We start from the raw sequence: 6,939 nt of genomic DNA, 5'->3' as shown, positions 1-6,939 counted from the left end.
TGCTGTCCTACCACACACCACCCCTCAGTGGCAAGGTCCTAATGATATTCTAGAGATTTGGTCCTAGAGGTGATAGGAAGCCACTGGAGTTTATTGAATTGGGATGGTGGTAGTCCTGCTGCTATGGTCAGACCTGAGTTTTAGAAAAATAATTTTGTCAGCTGAGTCGAGGATGGTCTGGAATGGGGAAAGACTTGAGGTAGGGAGAGCAAACCATAGGTATTTTGTTTCTGTTTTTTTCTTTTTCTTTTTTCTTTCTTTTGTTTTTTGCTAGGCTATGGAGTTAAGTGACTTGCACAGGGTCACACAGCTAGTAAGTGTCAAGTGTCTGAGGCCAAATTTGAACTCAGGTCTTCCTGACTCCAAGGTGGGGGCTTTATCCACTGTGCCACCTAGCTGCCCCTTTATGTGATATTTTTCTTTCTTTCTTTCTTTCTTTCTTTCTTTCTTTCTTTCTTTCTTTCTTTCTTTCTTTCTTTCTTTCTTTCTTTCTTTCTTTCAACAACGGTTATTTCAACAGTGCAGGTGTAAAGCAATGAGTGCCTGTATCTGGCAGTGCCAGAAAATGGCAGAAAGAGTGATGGATTTGGAGATGGGAAGACCTGAGTTTGCATCCAGCCTCTGATACTTACTAAGTCTGTGCTCTTGGGAAAAGAAGCTCACTTTTATGACCTCAACTTTCTTCTCTATAAAATAGGGAATAATATGATCCATCCTGCAGTGCTTGGTGTGAGGCTTAAATGAAATAGTGCAGGTGAAGTACTTTGCAAACCTTCAAAAGGTAGACTAATGCCAATCAGTTTTCTCCCTTTCCTCATTCTCCTTGTAAGGAGGAGGTGGTGGAATAAATCAATCAGGTCCCCCCCAACCCACTTAAAGGAAGTAATAAAATGATTAATCACTCAATCTCAATCATAGGCTTTAAACTAAGTATGAAAAGTGAAAAGTCTTTTTTTTTTTTTTTGGTAAGGCAATTGGGGTTAAATGCCTTGCCCAGAGTCACATATCTAGTGGGTGTTATGTGTCTGAGTCTGGATTTAAACTCAGGTCCTCCTGACTCCGGGGCTGGTGCTCTATCCACTGCACAATCTAGCTGCCCCTTAAAAGTCTTTGAAAGTGTTTGGATGAGGTGAAAAGATGATGGACAGGAAATCTGTTCTAATTGGCTGACGGATTTTGCCATAATCTCTGGGACCTATATAAAAGGAATGAGCTAATCAGAGGATCATATATCTCTAGATTTGGAAGGGACCTGAGAGGTCATATAAAATCCAACCCCTTTGTTTTGCTGACAAAGAAACCCAGATCCAGAAGGGTTAGTGACTTAAGTGCTCAGAGTCACAAAGGTAGTAAACAATGACAAAGGCAAGATTTGAACCCAGGTATTTTGACTTCAGAACCATTTTTTTTTTCCACCATGATAATGTGCTCATGGGCAGCTAGGTGGTGCAGTTCATAGAATTCCTGGCCTGGAGTCAAGAAGACTCATCTCCCTGAGTTCAAATCTGGACTTAGACACACTTACTAGCTGTGTGACCTTAGACAAGTCACTTGGCCCTGTTTGCCTCAGTTTCCTCATCTGTAAAAAAAAAAACAATCTGGAGAAGGAAATGCTAAACCACTCTCATATCTTTGCCAAGAAAACCCCAAATGGAGTCATGAAGGCTTAGACGAGACTGAAATGAATAAACACTAATAACGTACTCACTCTCCAGGACTAATTTTGTCATGCATAACAACAGTAATAACCACAGCTCATTCTTATTGTATTGTTAAGCTTACAAAGGAAAGTCCTTTTCTCATAGCAAATTTATGAAGCATCACAAAAATATTTTACTTTATTTTAGAGATGCATATTCGTTCCTCTGAGGGATAGTGGCATAGTGATATGTGAAATTTGGGTTCAAATACTCATTCTAATACACACTAGCTTTGTGACTGTAGAAAAGTCATCAAATCTCTCTGTAGAGCCATAAGTAGTAGTTGTGATGCCGGGGACTACAGAGGTGAAAAGTGTCATGAAATCTTTTTTTTTAAACATAAATTTAGTTGATCCAAAGCAAGGGAGAGACCTTGGACCTCAGGACATAAAGTGCTGGGGTGGGAATGGGAGTCAGACTCTGGAGCACCATTCTGACAAGGGTAATGGCAGACAGAACCGCTCTCCCCCCGCCCCGGGGAAACCAAATGGTCTACTTACTATTCCTCAAAGACATTCCATTTCCCTTCTGTCTTTGCATTAGCTCTTCCTCATCCGAAACTCTCTATACCCTCTCCTCTGCCTCTTATCTAAGGAAGGTGCTGCCCATCAAGGATGTGGACACTGGGGAAGGAAGCAGGGTGATGCCAAGTCATGGAGAAGTTCATTTAGGATGTGACTTTTGGGGGAGAATTCATGCCACTGAGTAGCTTCCTATTTCAACTAATAATTCTTCTTAACTAGCCGCCTAGCTCATCTCCTTCTGCCTGCTGAAGGAGCATCATTGCTTTGTGTAGCCTCTAAATATTGAAACCCTGGTACAAAGTTCTATTTGCCTTGCCCCAGGTATAGTTCTATCTCTCTGATACTTAGTTTCTCTGCTTCTAAAATGGGGGTGATCATGTCTGTGGGGGAAGTTGCTTCACAGGATTGCCATGAGGAAAACATTTTGTATACATTTAAATGTTAATGTACTTGGTAAACCTTAAAATACCATACAAATGTGATTCATCAATACCATCATTATTATTTTCAATTCAGAAAAAAAATTTTGTGGGACCTGTTTTGTGTGAGTGTGGTTACCAAACATATATCTTAGTTTTTCCTCCAACTGGCAACCACCATTTTTGCCTCTATCAGCAAAACTTGTTTTTTTTCCAATGATACCTTAATGGAGAACAAATAATATTTTCATCTTGATAGATGCACCATAAATAGTGAGTGCTGGAGGGGAGAACACTGATTATAATAGCACATTGTCTCCATTGTTCGCAGAAACTTGCTTTCCTAAAGTTCTTTTGCTAATTACCTACCAAACTTGCAGTTCCAACATCCACTCCTTCAATTGATAATGTCTATTTATAAGGCAGGAAATCCTTGCTTACATCTGCCCCTTACAATGCATGCCATGTCTGGCCCTGGGAAATGACTTATAACCAGTGGCTGGACACCCCAAACAGTGTTGGGAAACTTTCTCTGTTTTTCCGTGAGTGGGAAGTGACCTTGCTGAACCTTGAAAAATACAAGGACTGCTTTCTGGATAAAGGCAAAACAACCTAAAGAAAGAGAGGGAAGGGAGGAAGTTAGGGCCATGTGACACACACGGATAGGTCTGTGAGATTAGCAACCTATCAGAATTGTTATTGAATGTCCTTGGAGGAAGCGTAATCATTTCATTCAGTCAATTCAGAATTTTAGGATCCTTACAAGGAACACCCAACCATAGGAAACATGGTGTGAATTTAAAAATCTAAGCAGGGACAGACTATTAGGAAATTCTGGGCTTTTAGTTTAGTTTTTAAGTTTTCATTGATTGATCAAACCATTTATTAAATCTGTTGTCTCTAGCCCTGACCTCTCTTCTGAACTCCAATCTCTATATCTTCCAATTCATAGAATCGTAGATCAAGAGCTGGAAAGAATCAGATCCTATCTAATCCAACTTTACCATGTTAAGGAGAGAAACTAAGGGACTGTCTTAGTAGGTTTCTACCAGTAACTCAAACTGTACATGTTTTCACTTGTTTCTTACCAGGTGGCTTAATGGGTAGAGCACCGGACTTGGAGTCAGGAAGGCCTGAGTTCAAATCCTGCCAGAGATACTAGCTGTGTGACCAGTCACTTAATGTCTCTGAGTCTCAGTTTCCCCAACTATAGAATGAGAATAATAATAGGACTTGACTCATAGGGTTGCAGTGAAAATCCAAGTAGGGTTTTTCAAACCCTTAAGCTCTATAAAGCTATTATTATTATTATTATATACATGTTATGTGCCCAAATCAGAATGTAAGCTCCTTGAAGGCAGAGTCTGATTCTCATTTTATCATTGCTTTCTTGGAATCTTGCACATAGTAAGGATTTATTAAATATTCATTGAATTAAACCTATCTAAAATGAAGTTCCATGAGTTTTCAAAAAAGTATTTTTAAAAATTATTTTGAACTTGACAAACATCAACAAATATGATCCTTTCTACAGATAAAAAACCACAAAGGATTGTGTATGAAGTTGCAAATTTCTATTACATGCAACTTTATTTTAAAATTGCATAATAAACTTAGCACAGTTATTCCCAAACTATCTTGCTTGTTTCTGTCTTTGAAGTGCCTTATAGGTTTTCCCTGAAAATCTTCCCTCTTTCTGACTTTCCTCTTCCTACCTTCATTCTTCCATTCACTCATATTCTAAATCTTTGGGTAGCTCATATCTAATCAGGTCTTCAGTCCTATCTTTTCTCCATCTACAGCATCTCTCTTCCCACTCTTAATCAGTTGACCAACCAGTGTTTATTAAGTACCTACTGTGTGCCGGACATTGTTAGGTTCCAAGTATATAAAAACAGAAAAGAAATATCTTCAAATTTCCTTAAAGAACTTACATTCCATCAGAAGAGATAACATACTTAGGTATCCATGAATTAAAGGCAAGGTTATTTCATGGGGTAGAGGACACCAGTAATGGTAGCGGGAGATCAGGGAACCATCGGAGCAGAGGGATATGATTTAGCTGAGTTTGAAGAAAACCAGGGATTTGAAAGTACAGAAGGGAGCGAGTTGCAGATATGAGAGACTATACATATAGTGTGTGTATATGTATGTATATGTATATGTGTGCCTATGTATAGAAATATGTATATGTGTATATTTATGTGTGTATATGTCTCTCTATATTTTATCTTTCAGAAAAAGTAGTGTGGTAAGTAAGGGTACATAGTAAGGGTTTACTTTCAGAAAGTGGTGTAGTAAGTAGGTCGCTGGAAGCCTTAGGTTCATATAAATATACATACATACACACATACATACATACATATATTTATTTTTTTAAAGCTGTTTGGTTACTTTGAGGTACTTCAGAGGCAGCTTGGGGTAGTGGAAACAGCACTAGTCTGGGAGTGAGAGGACTTGGGGTCAAATCCTATCCCTGATGATTATTCCTTGTATGCCTCAGTTTCCCCATCTGTAAATCCAGAAGGTTGTACTAGGTGGCCTCTAAGGGCTCTTCCACCTTTAGATCTATGATTCTATGACCTAGTTAGCTGGAATAGAATATATATGCATATATATTATATATGTATATATACATATGCTTGTATGTATAATGCATGCATATCTATACATATGTGTATATGTATACATGTGTATATTATACGTATACATCGTGTATGTATATATACATACATACACATACACACATACACACATACACACATACACACATGCACACATATGTATAATTTCAAAGTTACCTAATTCCTTGAAGGCAGCCTGATCCAGTGGGAGGATCACTGGCTTTGGACCAGAAGACCTGAGCTTGGCTCTCAGCTCTGCCTTTTTTTCTGGCTTTGTGACTCTGCTGTTTGATTCACTCCTGTGAGCCCCATTTTCTTTATCAGTGCAACAGGAATAGTAATTAACCTAACCGATTACCTCATAGGGCAATCACGGAGATTATATGAGAGAGTGTATCTAAAATACACTGTAAACCAGGAGGCTTTTGTAAATTCTAGCTATTATTGTTATTAGCAAGGTCTTCAGGGAATGGGACATGTGACTGGTTAATTTGGATAGGGCCAAATTGGGTTAAGAGAAGTCCAGAGTATGGAGAGGGCAGACGCACACAGATGATGGCTGCCCTGTGGCATTTAGTTCATATTTATTTATCTTTGAGATCTTCTTCCCTCCCATGCATCACTTTCCCTTCTTTACTTCCTTCACCCCCACACACTTAGAACTTTATTCTTCCTTTTTGTCTTCCCTTCCTTTCAGAAAGGAGGATTAGTGTAATGGGTCAGGAAGATCTAGTTTTAAATCCCACCTTGGACATTTACTAGCAGTCTGACTATGGGAAAGTCAATTCATTGCCCAGTTTCCTCATCCACAAAATGAGTGGGGTCAGGCGTGCTTTTGGACAAAGCCAAACCATTATGAGGTCTATAGCCCCTAAAAAAATCAAACAAAGAGGAAAATGACATATATATTATATAAACACTTTTAGCTGTTCTTTTTGTGGTAACAAAGAACTGGGAGAGCTTAGAGATGTCCATCAGTTGAGGAATGGCTAAAAAGATTTTGATGTGTGAGTTAATTGAATACTATTGTACCATAAGAAATGCGAAAGGAATGGTTTCAGAAAAACCTCAAAAAACTTTTAAGAACTGATTCAGAGTGATCTGAGCAGAATCAGGGGAACAATTATACAATAAAAATATCATAAAGACAAAAACTTTTAAAGACTTGAGAACACTGAGTAACCCAATCACCAACATAATTCTAGAAGACTTGTAATAAAATATAGTTATTCATCTCTTGACAGAGAGGCAATAGACTCGGTGCAGATTGATAATTTTTTTTAATATGTACAAATTTGTTTTGCTTGACTATATACAGACATACACACACACACACACACACACACACACACATACACACACGGCAATCAGGGTTAAGTGACTTGCCCAGGGTCTCACAGCTAGTATCAAGTGTTTGGTCTGAGGCCAGATTTGAACTCAGATCCTCCTGACTTCAGGGCCAGTGCTCTATCCACTGTGACATCAAGCTGCCCCTATGTGTGTGTGTATCTATCTATCTATCTATCTATCTATCTATCTATCTATCTATCTATCTATCTATATATCTACAAGGGTTTTGTTTTTCTTTCTTTTTCAGTGTTGGGGTTTGGTGGAAGTGGGAGAGAGAAAAGGTAAATTTTTGCTAATTTTGAAAAAAAATTAATTAAAAATG

Source organism: Phascolarctos cinereus, unplaced genomic scaffold (genome assembly GCF_003287225.1).
Source record: "Phascolarctos cinereus isolate Bilbo 61053 unplaced genomic scaffold, phaCin_HiC Scaffold_1;HRSCAF=81, whole genome shotgun sequence".
NCBI classification, from domain to species: Eukaryota; Metazoa; Chordata; class Mammalia; order Diprotodontia; family Phascolarctidae; genus Phascolarctos; species Phascolarctos cinereus.
The sequence above is the reverse complement of the archived record's forward strand: the minus strand, read 5'-3'. Positions refer to the sequence as shown.